Source organism: Neodiprion lecontei, chromosome 6 (genome assembly GCF_021901455.1).
Source record: "Neodiprion lecontei isolate iyNeoLeco1 chromosome 6, iyNeoLeco1.1, whole genome shotgun sequence".
In the NCBI taxonomy this organism is placed as follows: domain Eukaryota; kingdom Metazoa; phylum Arthropoda; class Insecta; order Hymenoptera; family Diprionidae; genus Neodiprion; species Neodiprion lecontei.
In genome coordinates this window covers 17,271,835-17,289,195 of record NC_060265.1, presented here as the reverse complement: position 1 = coordinate 17,289,195, position 17,361 = coordinate 17,271,835, and the positions used below count along the sequence as shown (strand labels likewise).

Below are 17,361 nucleotides of genomic sequence, written 5' to 3'. Positions count from 1 at the left end.
GTTGGTTTGTTGGTTTAGTCGTTCAGTTGGATTCTTGAACAATTGCGTACGACATAATGAGGGGTTAAGCCGAGGACTTATTCACTAGAGAAGTCCTCTGTATGTTGATACCCCAAGTCTTTCAAAGTCTTTAGAAGTCGTTGGAAGTCTTTAAAAGTCGTTGGACGTCTTCGGAAGCTTTTGGAAGTCTTTGGAAGTTGTTGGAAGTGTTTGGAAGCCTTTGGAAACTTTTGGAAGTCTTTGGACGTCTTTGAAAGCTTTTGGAAGTCTTTGGAAGTTGTTGGAAGTGTTTGGAAGCCTTTGGAAACTTTTGGAAGTCTTTGGACGTCTTTGAAAGCTTTTGGAAGTCTTTGGAAGTTATTGGAAGTGTTTGGAAGCCTTTGGAAGTCTTTGGAAGTTGTTGAAAGTCTTTGGAAGCCTTTGGAAGCTTTTGGAAGTCTTTGGAAGTTCTTGGAAGTTGGCAGTGACTCATACATCCAACCTTGAATTGAGCATCCTCTTGGGTTAAGCTCCCATCAATAGTTTGACTCTGATATCACATCTCCTCTACATTTCCAAGGGCGGACTTTTATCGAGAGACTAGTGTCAAAGGGTTCTTAAATTTGGTAAGCATAACGTAGCTGAAGTTCAACGGCGGTGAAACAGAGAGGGCGAGAGTGAGTGAGAGAGAGACAGAGAGATGGTAACAGATTCGACAAGGATGACGGTATCCTTGTGTGATTCGATGTGAAGGAGGGCAGGGTGAGTATTCAGACAAAGAGCTCGGCAAGAAAGGAGGTACCAAGATACACATGTAGATATTTTTCTTCCGCGTATAAATTCTATTGTATATTTTACGTATGCAATAGAAGCGAGCAGATATCTTCCCGCGACGTACGCCTAAACCGATACGGTAAAGCCGTATGAAAGGATCTCCTCTACATATATCTTCACGTAGATGGAAATACGTTTGCATGCATACGGACTTGTCTGTATGTGTATGTACCCGGGGCTGTCGCCAAACGGCCTTGCGAGACCAAATTTGACGTGGAATTGAAATATTCATAACAGGGAGTCCCACGATGTTGCCGCATCTCTCTACATATCTGAACGTACACGTATACATATATGTATGTATATATATATATATATATATATATATACATACACAAATATCCCTTCGACGCTCAGCAAATTTGCATTTTATTTCAAAGTCGGAACTCTAGTTATCTAGCCGGAGTTTCGTACCACGAAATGCAAGCCCGACCGAACAGACAAGTGCTACTCGTCCTATATTCACACAAAAATTTAATTCCCGACTCTAGTCAGTTGTACGAAAAATTTGTTCCATACACCAGACTGCACACAGTTGGAAATAATTTGCGCGAATGGTAAATTTATCCGCAAATCCCAATGCAGTTACACTTTTAAGCGACATCTTTGCACGGTTGCAAACTGCTAAGTTTTGTTTTTAGTCCAAGGAACAAGTGGTCCCCGGATGTCACGATAGCAACGAAATTGGTCATTAAAATCGAACTCAATGCACCTCCGTTGCACTCTTCCCGTACTATGCGACACATTTCTCCGTGCCGTATCGTTATTAGACGCTAATTACGATCAGAAGCGATAGGAAGTCTGTTTCGGTGTGATTAAATTTTCGGCCATACGATCGGACGCGGCGAGGTATAATCGTAGTTCATGCACCGCAGGTATGTATCAGGTATGGTATCCCTCGGCCGCGCGCCGGCACAATCTGCACGGACGTGTAAGGTACACACGTATCGCAGCCGTCCAGTGCATAGATGCATATCCGTGTACCTCGAGGCCCCCCCAGCAAGGCATTATAGTCCGTGGCCGACCGCATTCTCCGGTTCTCTCACCGTGATAGTCTATAGCTGGTAATTTGGTCCCGTGCTCCCGGCTTCATCCACCCGCGAGCTTGCGGACGTCATTTCCTGGCTGCGCTGCAGCGAGCAAATCGCCCGGGCGCACCGCCACCTTGTAATTCGCCTGCAGGTTGTTCTACCTCGGCTTCGTCCTCCGTACCCTCCATCCGACTGCAATTAGCATGTATCCTCTGCACAGTGCCTGTGCTACATATTAATGTATGTGCTCGTTGTAATGGCGCAGCTCCTCGTACGGACGCGGCGTATTGAATCGACACTGGAGACTTCAATTATCCGTTTTACAATGTTTGCTCTTTAAATCCAGCTCCTATGGCGCAGCTACGCTTGCCTACAATTAGCGAGTCTCTGTATAACCACCTGCCGGGCATGAATTCAGCTGTGTTTACAAAGCGTTCGTCTCGTCTTCATCACGATCGGCTCCACCTCGGTTCCTGATTATTCGTCTCTACATATCGGAAATTCCTGCTCGGCGAACTGCGGCGATTTATCAGCAGTGCAGCGACGGAACTCATCGAAGCAGTCTGGCAAACGTCATTTATAAACAGTCCATGTCACGAAGACCATTTCGTCTCTAAAACTTGTACCAAGTATTTTTAAGTCTTTTTCGCGAAAAATCTCACAAGTTGTTTTATCAAACCAGTATCTACGCGAAAATTGTACAACGGCTTCGAGAGATCGATGAGAAAACAGGTTCCGAACTCGACAGAGAAGGCGGCAAGCATACACGCGAGCTCTAAAATTCCACCAACGGGGAAATGAGACGTTTAAACGCATTACTGCAACAAGGAAGGCGTACGAGAGTGCCACGAATGCCTGAGGGATATACGTGTGCGCATACCTGTCCACCTATACGACTGAATCCCCGAGTATATATGCCTTCGGCAGAAATATTCGCGTGCCGAGCATCGCAACCGCGCAAACATCCGTATATGGTCGCAGTCCCCGCGCGCTTTTAATCTGCATAAACGAATCGCGCACATGTATTATATGTATATGCCAACTCGTTTCTTTGCCGATAACGAATCTCTCGGGTAACCCTTTCAGCTCTAGGTACGAATCGGACTATTGCATTTGCATAGCTATGATAATTTCAAACTCGTATATATCTTTGTGTCTTTATGTTCCAGGAATTATTCTCACTGCTCGATGGCGTAGTGAAGTCGGAAGTGCGCTAACTGATAATATGAGGAGTGGTGAATTGATGGATCGATGAACTTTGTCACTGTCGGATAAGGTAAGATCAAATACCGGACGAGGTTTGTCCTCGGTCGTTACGCCGCAATTATGATCAGCTTCGTTCGAAAGGAATTCACTCCTTGAGAAATCACTAATGCTTTGTTGATGGAGAAATTCTTCGAGTTAAAAATCACGGATACTGATCTATCAAACATTTTATTCTTGACTATTCGATCTTTACTCATCGTGTACCCAAGTATGCGTGGAAAGAGAACGATGTTTGCATCAGATAATTTTATTTTCACGTGTAAGACAGACTCAATTGTAATTTGTATAAATTTGTTCGTGCGGGCGAATGGATCGTATATTAAAGCATTGCCATCAAGTATCTCAGTCATATTCAGCGTTGCCCAATGTTCCCAGTATGAAAATATGAAAAATTTAGCTCTTCGTGAATTGCTATTAAACGAAGAATTTGCAAAATGAAATATTTTCGAGCAACGCGATCATATTCGAGACAGATACTGCGTAATTAATTAGGTTGTTCTGAAAATCATTGCTTGAAAAAAAATTGTGTTTCGCAACTTCGAAAGATGTTTTAGTGATAACGTGCGAGATAGATTTTGTTTCCTGAGTGCTGTAGAAACGTGATTTGAAAAATCGCCAAATTGCCTATAATTGTTCAAATTTACAACGTGAAATTTCATCTGCAGAATGGCGTTGTCGGAAAATGAAAATTAGCAATAATTCGTTCATAGCTACAGTATTTCACGAATTCCCACGAAATTTGGTATACAATTTTTTTTCCACCGGGATGCCAACCAGCCGAATGACTTGGTCAATTTGGAAAATATTCATCTAATTGTAAGATAAATATCGACTGAGAGATCTTGAAGTACCAGGTACTGAAGATCTCCTAGCGAAGCCTCATATTTACACTGCTTTGAGAACGTGTAAATAATTGCGGAGGTACGCGTATCCCATGTACATCCAAACACGAAATCCCTCCAATTCCCCAAACTCGCGTAGGTGCTTGTTGCCGAGGGAAAGTATCGGAGCAGCAGAGTTTAATTAACCAAAGTCCTTTCACGTTTTCGCGCTTCCGTGTTTTCGCAGCGATATATGATACATGTGTGCATATGTAAGCGCCTGATACACGCGGGGCATTCCATGCCAATTTGACCTGGGTCTGAGCTTTAACCTCTCGGATCAGGCCAGCGGTTTTTTTTTTTATTTAGTACAATTGTTCTGACTCTCGAAGACGTTTAGTCTTTTTTTTAACATTTTGTAGAGTGGATTCAAATCATCAACAATTCTTAAAAGCGAACAGAGAGGTGAACACAATTCAAAAATTTGAAAAATCCTGCGTCAGGTACGAAATTTTTTATGCTTTGAGCTGACGTAGGCCAGCGATTATACTTATCATTTTTTCGAGTTTTCTTTTTGAAGGCAACGTTGAAAAAAACGTTGAACAAACATTTTTACATGTAAAAAGTGGTCTTGGAAAATATTCACATTGTTTTCCGAACCAATTCTTTATTTCCAATTTTTCCACTCTGAAGAAAAATACCTGTTGCGAAAAATTTGTAAAAATTGTTAAAAATCTGCGCTGAAAGGTGTAACTGAACAGGAAAAAATTTTATCGTTCTCCAGGCAATCAAGTGACACGTAAGTATGTATACGTGTTTTTGATCGCAGTTCATATTCTCTTGATGCCAAGAAAGTCGAAGTAATGGTTTTCTTCAACGACAAGTATATATTTACAGTAGCGCTCAAAAGTATTATCACAAATATCGTAATCGTAGTTGGTTATAAAAAGATATAAAATATAAAAATTAATATTATTTTTTACTGAAGGAAATTTGTTGTTCAATATAATTATAGAGAATTGAATCTCGTTGGCTAAAAAATAAAGTTAAAATAAAGAAAAACAAGAAAAAACGATGGATCAAAATAATAACGAATTTCATACTGTCGGAATATTTTTGAGCGCTACTGTAGTTATTTGCTCGTGAGGAAAAGATTTTATCGAGTGGAAGAAAACTTTGTCAACGGATCAACGGACCCTTTTCCTCCTCTCTACACTCAGTCAAATGTGATCAAATTGCTTTTGTGAAAAACTTGCTTTATGACAAATAGATTTCGGCTTCTGAGATCAGGGGGGATTTTGAAGACTTGAGTCACAATTCCTAATTACGCTTGTTGTTAGACGATTAAACGTGCCAGGATATAGACAACTACGGTGCTGTATCGTGCCAGTACTAATTTACGTAATTCGTGTTCTCTGAATCAATCAACACAAACTCGATATTTTTTAACAACACGTAGGAATACATTAAGGCAAATTTAATTCCGTGAACATTTTGTTTAATATACCTTAAAGAGGTTAGCTGGAAAAAAATCGATACTTTTCATTAATTTTACCACGCAATATTTATACATTGAGTGGTCAACAAATTATTGTACTCATAAGCTACGAATGTCTTTTTAAAAACAAAAGAATAGAAAATACTAGGATTATAAACCAAAGCTTAGATATATCGATACCTCATTTCAAATTGCTGTAAAATATTGAAAAATCTAATTGATTTGTTCCATTGCAATCCGCGATGTCTCCTTTTATTCAAAAAACCATTTTCTACAAATTCTCTGAAATACTCTGTTTTATCACGATGTTATCACTAAATATTTTAATTCAAAACATCACGATGGTATTGAATATGATCGGCAAATTCTAATCTTAGATTGACTCGTACAAAAATAAGTCTGCTTCACTGACTTCGTGAAAAATACTCTACTGAATAACAAAAAAAGCGATTATAGAGCGAAATCGAATAAACTTTTTAGATTAGTAACCACTTCGAAGCGATTCAAAACAAAATATAGATACCTAATAGTAAATTTTTGTTTACAGTTACAGCATTTTTCATATTTTTGTATATTTTTAAAGAATTCTTACGTGGCATACAATAATTTGATAGATCTCAAATCTACGACTACGACTCGTTATAAAATTAGTACGAAGTATTGATTTTCGCCTTGAACCTCCTTAACGTGAAAACATGTTAATAACGATGGCAAAATTTCGACTCTGGGAAAAACTCGACATCCCAGAGATTATTGCGAACAGTCTTCGCGTCCCGCTGTTGAATGATCAGGGATCTGCGGCTATCGTTGCCGGGTGAATGTCGCTTTACGGGGATAAAAACAGAATGGACGGAGTCTGGAACGGCGGCGATACCCGGCAATAAATCGTCCGAGGAAGAGCAGAACGGTTCACAAGAACGCTCACGCTCTTCGCGTCCTGGATCCTCTGCCTACGTGGATAAGTCGGCAGCCATGCGGGCAAGAAATGGTCGCATCCGCTTTTGGCCGTCTTTTGCGACTCTCGAGAGTTGTAACCCATCCGCGAGTCCAGATGGAGCTCTCGATTATTGCCCACCCAATCTTCAGGTTCGCGGCGAATCCCGGTAAAAAATATCCAGCATCGCGTCATAGTTGCGAGCCTCTTGGAAAAATGCCTGAAGCGGGTTTAAGTTGCGTGTACTGTAACCGGTAAACGCGAGAACTCGATTAACCAATTAGAGAATAGGTGGATGGGTCTTATCGTTAGAATTGTTGGATGGGCTTAGAACTTTTTTACAAAGATGTGAACGGAGGTATAATTACGTGTAGTTGCGGTACGGCTGCTCCCATTGCATGTTCGTGCGTGGTGAAGTTTCAGGATCGTTCTCCCTTGCCGATCTTGCAAGTTCCTTTACCTTTTACCGGCCTCTTCGTTTTTAAAAAGTGGAGGTGAAAAAAAGGTCTTCAATTACTTTTCTGTTCGGAGCAACGTAAGCGCTGAGTTTTATGTACGGTGAAATTAAGTTTTATGGTAAACGATAATAACAATTCACTGTATCTTATTACAAATGTTCTTTTACAAGCATCAGATATGTGAGAGATGCTCATAGGTGAAAAAAATATCCGGATAATTGCTCGCTGTTTAGCTTTTACTTTTTACTTGGAGTACAACCGCAATTATCCGTGGAGTACAATTTAAATATTTCGCATAACAAATACCTGTTTCGGTTATTCGAGTTTGGAAAACAGAAAAAGCCGATTTTAGTATAAAATGTTTTGACTTTTACCCGACAGGAGTGATTGCTTCGCTTTAAGATTAAATAGGTCATATTTACTAATTTCTCATTCTCTACCTTTGTAAGCGTATTTTATTGCTTTAAAGTGCAAAACTGTGTTTAAGCTTCTACCCTTGGGCGAGAATTAATCAACCACTGTTACACGGTGTATTTAAACCGTCTGATCACCTCGTACGACTGATGTCACGACTGTTGAAGCAATCGTATAGTGTGACTTGAACCGTCATTTCTCAAAGTAATAATTCTCATTGAGTAATTTGAAGGTAATGATAAAAATATGTTGAATCTCAAATAAAAAATACGTTTCAAATACCTGAAAGTCTCAACCACGAGAAAAAGAAACATTGTGCATTCGTGACTGTTCATTTTCATAACTGGCTTTTGCACCATAGAGATCTCTAGAATCGCTTGGATTTTTTTTTGCGTATAGTCTTTTTCAGGGTAAATAAAAATAGATTTAGGAAAGTACGGTGCAGCGTACATTTGCATGTTATACCATGATGTAAGATTTCTCAAGTATTTTTTAAAAGATTTATGGAGATCTGGTCAGCGAGCAGAATGAATTTAAAAACGTTATATTCGGTTGAAAAAAACAAGGGTTTAATCATTTTGAACGTTCTTATTATCCAAGTTTCCCTCAAATTCTTGACATTTAGGCCTGCAGCATTCGAATTTGTTCATATTATTTTCTGTTAAATCGCAGGGACGTTCTCATGTTTGTCAAACGGATTTCTCCTATTTTATTCACTATCGATTCAACCGGTGCGACCCATTCATCCTCAAGAAATAGAAGGTCGTAGTTCGTTTTTCCTTAAACTAAGATATATTTACTTATCGAAGCCAAATGGCGAGTTTCGTTAGATACTAGTATTACTTTGCACCGTGCGGTCTGGGAATGGTATCAGATGTGTTGAACATTCGTCGTTAGCATCCCTCGAGCGACACGTAAGTATAAACATAGCTAATTGCTACTTGGCGAAAAGCATCTTGAAGCTGCTCCGGGGTTGTCGTAATTCGTAACGGGATGAGGGAGCGGGGCGTCTCCCTCAAAACTATACTTGATCCCGAGAGGCAGTCAGGGGTTTATTACGTCGCCGGCGTGTCGGCGCCGGGAGGAGAGGTCGTGCCACGGGTTACTGCGAGGATTAACTCCGTGTACTTAATGACACCCCTTTTAGCTCGTTGTATATTTCAGCCCCGTTGTTTTCCGAGTTGATAAAAGTATAAGGTGTTACGTTACGAGCATTGTAACTCTGGCCCGTTCCACTCTCCGCCTCACTTCTGCCAGCGTATATTACACATTAACGTGCCTCTCGGGTACATGCGCATCTCTATATACGTGATTCTCGCTGGCGACAAGCGTTACACACTCCGGCACTTCACCATGGGACTCCAGTTATTTGCTGTTTCTCTGCAGGTAGTTTTAAAACTAAGAGTACCCGCGCCCATTTTCGAGGCTAACAATAAGAAAACCTTCTGCAGCCTATGTATGCAGTGGGTAGGTACCTACTCGAGTTCGTGACTCGCCTCCGAATACCGACCTTTCCGCACTGACGCCAGACAACGACCGTACGGACGGATGGTGGATCCGTGTAAAGGAAAAAGAACGCGACAGCTTCTTGCAGCTTTCGTTCTTTTACAAGGAGATGCTCGTTTTCCATATCTCCATGCCTTGCTTGAATACCTGAGACTGTGAAACTTGAGGTATAAACTCTTGAGATTTCGACAATTTCAGTGAATTCTCAATGTTCAGTTTCACGGAACTAACGGGCCAGCTATCAAACTCCGAATCGCTGTACATAAAACTCGCGATGATATTTATGAGGCATTGCCTGCCAACTCAACCAACGTCGGACGCTCGCCATTTTCAACTTTGTTAAAAAAATTTTATACAATTGTCCCAACCCCGGTACAGATTTTTTTGACGAAATCTGATTGATTTGTGCTTTTTGAAAATCAGCATATCTTTGATCGTAAATTAAAAAATTTTTTTAATTCTCAAAAATCCTGTATCAGATGTAAAATATTTAAAACTGAAAAAAATAGAAGCGATTGTCAATCTTTTGTGGGCCGCTGCTCAAACATTTTTATACATGACCCAAGATTTGTTCAGATTTTTCCAAAAAGTTTTTTTTTTCCGTGATGAATAATTGCCAATAATTTGTTTTGGAAAAATCTGAAATAATTCTCAAATTCGTATTAAATATGAAAATGTTAGAGCAGCCGTGCATAGTAAACTGACTCTTACTCTAATTTTTTTTCAATAAAATTTTTTCTTCCGAAAAAAAATCAAAAAAAATAAGAACGTAACTCTAGCCCACCCTGGACCTGGGTTAGAAAAATTTTCATTTCTGATACATTATTTTAGAAAATTTGTTCAGATTTTTAAGTTACGGTGAGACTTGTTGATTTTCAAAAATCATAAGTAAAATAAATTTAACCCAAAAAATATGAAAAAATTCAGGGTACTGTTTTGGTGTTGAAATAACTGCATACAAATTTTTTTATCAAAACCTAAAATGGTTGACGTGGAATGCCCCATATAGCACTCTTGAATTGAATCAGACTCTAACATAAATTTATGTAGATTCTTCGAAAAGGACGAGCTTGCAACTTCTCCACTGGAAACCGTCGATTGCCACTTTCGACATGACACTTACAACAGTTCTGTAGTGGCACTTCAACTTCTGTCATCCTGAAATTTTCCTCTGCATAATGCGCGGCATTGAGTGTAAGAGAATGAAGCGATTATGAGCTAGGAGCCCAGAGGATCGTTCAAGTGTCTTCTTCAGCTCGAAATTGTCGACACAGCTCGACGCGTCATCAGACGGCTACAAAGAGACAAAATTTCAATCGGTTGTGGATGGAAATTCACGTTGGGTGGGTCGTATACATTTTAATTTTACGACCCGGCGCTATACGACTGCAGTTAAACTATCACCTCCCGAAACTCGCGGCGTATTTGAATCTGAATTTACTACCGAAGGCGTTGCACAAATTATTTCCAGATTTCTCCCGCACGTTTTTAAATGTATATATCTTACTTCCAATCCCGGTTTCGGGCACCTTATACCTTGAATCCGGGACCTATAATTTGAATCGTTGAAATACCTCAACGATCAGTATTTTTGCTGTTTCAAAAAAATCGCTTGGCATTTTAAACTATTTTTCAAGATTGTAAAAGTCACTGGATCTCTCTGGTCAGCGCAACAGAGGAGTAAAGTATTTTCACTCACTGCAATTACTGTATCGTGCCGCAACATTCTCCTGAACAAGTGTAATACAGCCTCGTCATTACAACACAAACGTATATCCTGAGTTGGAAAAAACGTACGGTTTATTTCTAGTTTGTTTTTTGCAAACATCAGCGCGAACGTATAATTTCTGCAAGGTTAACTGCGGGCATTTTAACTGAGAAAAATCTCGCTGTTTTCTTTGATGCAAATGAGCAACGATTATTTCTTAGGTTTGACGTAGATTGCAGCATTCGTTTAATTTGTTTAATGGAACGAGTAGGCCGTTTAGTTTTTAGTAGAACACTTATAGGCGATTCAAGTTAGTTCGTGATATCTCTGTGCCGTGGCGTTGTTATCAGGAACAGATGAGGAAAAAAAAAAGAAATCGACTGGATGCGCAAGAGTTCTCTCTCTAGAAAAATACATCCCATTTCTTTGATTTTCAGGAAGCCTTTGGATAATATCGCCACGTTCAACTGTGCGTGTGACTAAAATCCAGTCAAATAACCTTCATCTCCATAAATCCTACCTACACTATACAGAGAGAAAATTGTAAAAGTTGGCAAGGTGATCGTAAGCGACTAACTGCGCATGCGCCACCTTCAACGTTTTCTCAAGCAGGCTGGCCACAGCAAGTCAAACGCACCTTGTGGCATTCATGTAGACGACGCAATTTTTTCTAGGTTAAGTAGATCCCACGTGATCGAAGCAGTGTTTAGAGATGGTTTGGAGAACTTTTATTCTTAACTAATCGATTACCGATGACTGCTACGAGTCACTGTAACAACATAACCTCAATTCGCCACGCAACGCGCAAGAGTTCGACATCTCATGCCCCGTTCCGAGCAAGTTGGCTCCTCTGCCTTGCAGGCGAATATATTGTGGCGAGGTCTCACTGGACCAGTAGAGTTCAATCGTCTCATGCGCATGCGCAGTCTGCTAACTTTCACCATTTCATCTTGGTATACGACCGTGTATTAAATGACAACTTTTTTCGGAGTTTAACAGTACCCGAACTCCGCGTATTCCTCTCTCTCTCTCTCTCTCTCTCTCTCTCTCTCTCTCTCTCTCTCTCTCACACACACATCAGGAATATTTTTTCCAAAGTAGGAAATCAAGTCGTGTCTGAGAACGGATCCTTATGGTGGGCGTGACACATCTATAGTTACACTAAACGGCAGAATACACAACCACGATGAGTTATCCAAGAGCATTTCACACGTCGATGAACGCTTCTTGTGCGGTATTCGGTAGAAATGAATTTACTTAAGAATTCACCGACACCTCGGATGTGCAAAGAAATATAATCGGTGTTTCGGAAGGGAAAATTTATTCAGATCATCTGACAAACCAATATATAGTTACGTTTGTCGGAGTCATAGTGCAGAAATTGATATGCCTTCTGTGACAAAATTTCATTTCCACCAACTGAAAAATCTTAGCCCGGAAACTTTGAGGATCCAGCAAACTGTGAGTGAAAATTTCGTCAGAATTGAACGCAGACTTTCGCACCTTGGACAAATCTGTTTTTGCTACGTCCCACATCCCTCCGGAATAATTCGTTGGGTGAATAGTACCAGAACTTTGACGATTTCCTCTTCGTCGGTACATCGATTCTACGGTTCGATTTCTTCGTGAAATTTAGAAGTCTGCAAATCTGTCGCTCATCCCACAGCTTTCCGTGTAACACTCATTGCCGGGATATAAAACCAAAGTCCGTACTAAAACTCTGAATATAAAGAACCGATTTTATCTTACGGGTTCAGCCGCTGTTGACTCGACCCCCTTTCGAATGGGAAAGGTAAAAACTTGCGAGAATGGTATTTTCTCGGGTGAAATAAACTTGAGGACTTTTCACCACCCGCGCACACGCATCGCTTCATTCCCTGGGAAATTAGAATGTCATTAGACGGCTATAACCTTCGGCAATAAGGCAGCTTAGAGGGCGGCAAAGCGGCGGGCCATCTCCGCCCCCGCAGACACTCAACGCCGAGTAGGTACGTGCTTCGAGCTTTCCGGGTTCCCAACCCTGACCTAGGTCGCGGGGAAAGAGGGGGGGGGGGGGCTCGATGCGCCCTGGGATGAGGAGCGACAACGGTACATTATCCGGAGATAATATCAATTCGGCCAGTAATTCTGTAAAGCCTCTCTCCGTCCCATCGGGTTCCGTCCTCCGCGCCCCCGGCATTCTCCATCGCTCTTCCACTCTCGGCAGCTTTTCGTAATGGAAGGGCTATTTGGTAGTTCGAGGAAATTGGACGCAAAAGCCAGTCGAACGTGTCAATTACCCGGACTGGAGACGCATTACTCTTCGCCAATCTCATCGCGGACGGCCACCTTATACCACCTACCAGATGACAGATAAGCTTTCGTCTCCGTTCTAGGATTTATTTATGCACGTGACAGAATGTCAGGCAAACGTTTACGGTATTATTGTCTCACCATTTTCTTTTCACTATTCTTTTTTCCACTCAGTTCTTTCATTCGCTTTGTAGTCTCGGGATGATAAGCGAACGGTGGCATCTTCGACACGGCTATATATTTCTCTGCAGTAACGTTCATTAATGCCTTGGGCTTCCGGCTAACTTGTTTTCGGTTCGAAACAAAATGCAAGCTTGATTCCATACGAATTACGTGATAATGACTAGCGATACAGCCGCCGTGAGAGATTGGGAGTCATTGTCACATAATTCGTGTAGAATCGAACTCGCATTTTGTTTCGGACCGAAAACAAGTTAGCCGGAAGCCCAAGGCATTAATAAACATAACTGAACCTACTGCGGGCTTATTAACAGTCGATTCGCGAATGCGATATCACGTTTATTGGGATGAATATCGTCACGACTGAAGCCCAATAACAAGCTGCTGCTTTCATAAAAAGCAATTGGTACCAATTGCGTAATCTATTCCCCTATTTACCAAGTACGTACATACGCTCTTTATTGCATGCTTCATATGCTACGCTTCGAAGCTAATTGTAAGATCGACTCTTCGATCCTTGGTGAAATTGAAACCGCTCAATTCTCCTCTGTGTATTATGCAACATCCAATTTGTTCTCAATTATACGCTTGTACGGATATTTATACGTTCTACAGTCATATACAGGAAATTTTCTTGGTTTAACTACCAAGCCGACTATAGAACTTCTTCTGCAGATGTTTCTCTGGTATAATAAGCATGTAAAGCAGACTTTCCGTAGATTATCATTCAGAGCAGCGGTTCTCTATCTACCAGCAAGCTGTGAAGAATCTGTAACTACAGCAGCCTGAAGTTCAGGCATTTAGATATTTTCGGAAAAGAGTTTGTTACACCAAAAAGAAACGGCGATACTTAGCAGATTGAGCGCCCGAATGCCTGCGCGTTCTGCGTCGTCTTCTTACGCAGGCTGGCCATCTCAAACTTCAGTTATCAAACGGGACCTTCTGTAGGTTATGAAATTGACGTGAATGTTTTAAGGGTAAGAAGATTTCCTTACTAACAGATTGTGACCACTAGGAATTATGACAACAACATAACATCGATTCGCCATTTGACGCGGCGGAGTTTGGTACCTGACGCTCAATTTCCAGTAAGTTGGCACCCTTGCCTTCCAGACGAATATGTTGCCGCGACACCGTTTCGTCATCCAATAGAGTTCAGTCATTTCGCGCATGCGTAGTAGGTGTTTCAAACAGCCAGGTGTTTCAACGTTTCTTTTTGGCACATGGCTACCTTTCTCCGCTTCACAACACGCTTTGTTTTGGATAATCGAAAAATGATAGCTTGAGGATAGACTGGAAAATGATCGACGGAATTTTGTTCCAGTAGCTGCAGTTGGAACGCGGATGAGAAGCGGATCGTGGTTGCGGGTAAATTCATACGCCTGTAGTCCTATACGGTCACACAGGTACAACGCGGGTATATTTTCCGAGACAACATTTGCTCAAAGAGTAATTCATACGTATGTACATACATACGCCTCTCCACGTTGCCCGCCACATTATAACAATATTTACAGTGAGTAAACACAATCGTATGCACAAACAGTTGCGGCTCAAGAACCGTTGCCAAGGACTTTCCAGTGTATTTGCGCAGGACGACGTCGGGACGTCGACGGGTATGGCAACGGCACGGAGCCTCCGTGTGTAACGAAAAAATCCGGCATGAAGCCCTTTGCAGCCGGTGCGACGCCCGAGAAAAAGCCATTTATCTCCATCGAGCACAATAAACGTTTCCGAGGCACAAAGGCCGCACACAGCCGAGTTCCTCTTCCCGCCTCGTGTTATGACATCTTCGTCCTCGTCGCCAAGGAAACGACAGCGATGCCGAGAATTTGCCCGCACCTCCTTTTATATACACCCGTCCGAAAATCTTATACCTACCCGCGAATGCCGCTCGCAGGGCGGACAGTTCGCCTCGACGACCGTCTTCTTCTTAATTAAGAAAGGGTCGAGGGTCGGTATAACCGAGGGCTCCTCGTCGCCCTCGAGCATTTCGCCCGCGGCTCCGCAGCCCTCGTAACACGGAGGAAGAAAAAATCCTTTCAATTTACAAACTCATTGAAGAAGTCCGCGTCGACTCCTGAGATGTCCGCCGGGGCCCGCAGTGTATTATACCTATGCATAAGGGCCTTCGACTGTATCTGCGGGCATCTCAGGAAACATGACACAAACCTCGATACACGGGCGATTTTTAAACTGAACTTGAAAATAGCAGTATTTGGGAAATTTTTCGCGTAATTATTTATACCGGATACATTGAAGAAATACACTAATTAATTACTTACTTACTTTTAAGTTGGTGAAATAAATGTAATTTACGCAATTACGTTATCGACGGGGATAATTGGGTGAACCTGAAAAATTGTCATGCCTATTATGCAAGGATGGTATTTCAATAATCTCGCAAAGACATTTTATTGATTCCAGTCTACTCTTCTGCTAGTGTTACAAAAATTAAATGGTGATGATAATTTAAATCAGTTGGATAATTTATTCGGATAGGAGAGGACAATTCCTCTTTATAACGAATTAAATTTAAACCAATCATTCACTTTATAATATAATACAGAATATATAATTAGATGTTCGAAACTGTAAATATGATAGTTTAGTAGCTGGTGTCGATGTTTCATTTAAGTAACATCGCCGAATTGATTAAGCTATCTTAGATAATTATGATAATTATCAGAAAAATGATAAATATCTTTAACGATACAGATTCGACGTACAATCGAATAACAATCGAAATTCTTATAATATTTATTTCGAAAATTCGTTGTTCGGTTAAATTTAGTTCGTTTATCGCAGAATCAGGTAAGTATTTGGTACACACGTATGTGGGAATGGCTGACTCACGTTGTCGCTCAGTCACAATGATAAATACCTAAGCTTAGGTAATTGTCACCATGAACGTATTTCCTGCGTCAAAAGACATACGGCCTATTATATTCGAAACGCAGATTTAGTTCGAGTCGTTTGAGAGGGAATTATTGAATGAGAACGAATACATCCTACCAATACAGACAAAGTTTTTCTGGGACACCTTTTCTAGATAAATAAATACCTTACACATCAACAGTAAACAAAATACCATACCATAGAATTTTAGAGTATTTTTTCGGTCTTACCTCTATTATTACCTGAGTGGAATTCTTACGCTATAGAACTCTGAATAATAATTGCATTGTCAGTACACAACGATCAACTTGGAATGTTATCAGAATCGATAAGTATTGCATGAAAATGACAATTATTCCACTTTCCTATAATTAGAATCGATCTTCGCATACATCGTTGATTTGTTTCTGCAAGATAAAAATTGAACTTCCCAAATAATAAAGTATTGTAACATGATTACTAAATCTGTCATATATTAACTCCCTAGAATTTGTCAAAGTTCACCTGTATCGATTCGTTGTATTGATTGGAACCAATCCGAAAGTACGATATAATTTCATATAATATATCGTATGATATATAACGTAGTAATCGTGAAAATTTCAGTTTTTTATGAAAGTCTTATACAACGTTGGTGCGTTATATTTGAACAAGATTTATCAATTCTAAAGTCTGCAAATGACGAATTGTAATTGCGTATTCATCAAAACTAATTTCGTCAATAAAGTAGATGTTTTCCATAGATTGGTTGGAAGAGAAACTGTAATACCGTACATATTGCGCCCGATTCTGTGAAGAAGTCACAAAATCCTTACCATCCGAGCAACCGCGACGACGTTGATGGATTTTGTGAAATATATCGTTGATGTAAACAGTGAAAATGCGTTAAGACGACAGTGTATATTTGTTCAAAGCCGCAGTTAAAACAAGACGTAAAATAAGTATAAATAAAAACAATCTCTGTTCGTCTCGATTTTCATTCTTATTTCTCATCCGTCAGGTTTACGATCGGGACGCGGGAATCTCCGGCTTTGGCCGGAGAACAGTTTGTCGAGGCGCGTAAATTCCCAGTTTATCGGCACAATCTAACCTAACCTCCGCCGGACGGAATACAGTCAGAACCGCGCTAAGCACGGGACGATATGCCGGAGTGCGGAGTACGATTCGGTAGAGCGAGCTCATCCCCAGAGAAGAGAGGCTCTCCCATCTCCCGCTCGTAATAGAAAAGTACATTTTCAATCCGGTTTAACCGTGGACAAAGTAGTAATACGGAGGAGGCGAATATGCGGGCTCGTACCGAGCCGAATAAACTCGGTCGGCAATATAGGAATACGTCGACTGATGGCCTTAGTCACGCCCGAGTACGTTTTATACGCTGCCGGGAATAATAATAAATCCTTTCGTAGAATCGGCGAACTGGAAACGGAATTCGTACACACGCCCACCCGCGTGTCTCCCTACATTCGAGGGTTGGCACGCCTGCTGGCTACTCCACGCACTCCTGCCAACCTAGTTGCTCGGAAGTGAGGCGTTGAAAACAAA

At 41.0% G+C, this 17,361-nt stretch overlaps 1 protein-coding gene across 2 annotated transcripts in view; it reads left to right on the top strand.

The window, feature by feature from the left end:
• Nucleotides 1-3,031: 3,031 nt before the first annotated feature.
• Nucleotides 3,032-17,361, top strand: part of LOC107225766 (protein groucho) — a 138,607-nt gene continuing 124,277 nt past the window's right edge. The window contains exon 1 of one of the 2 annotated variants that reach the window (XM_046743961.1): nt 3,032-3,120. The gene's annotated coding sequence lies outside the window, so the exon portion shown is untranslated. The remainder of the gene's footprint in view (nt 3,121-17,361) is intronic. The other variant, XM_046743960.1, reaches the window with a different exon arrangement.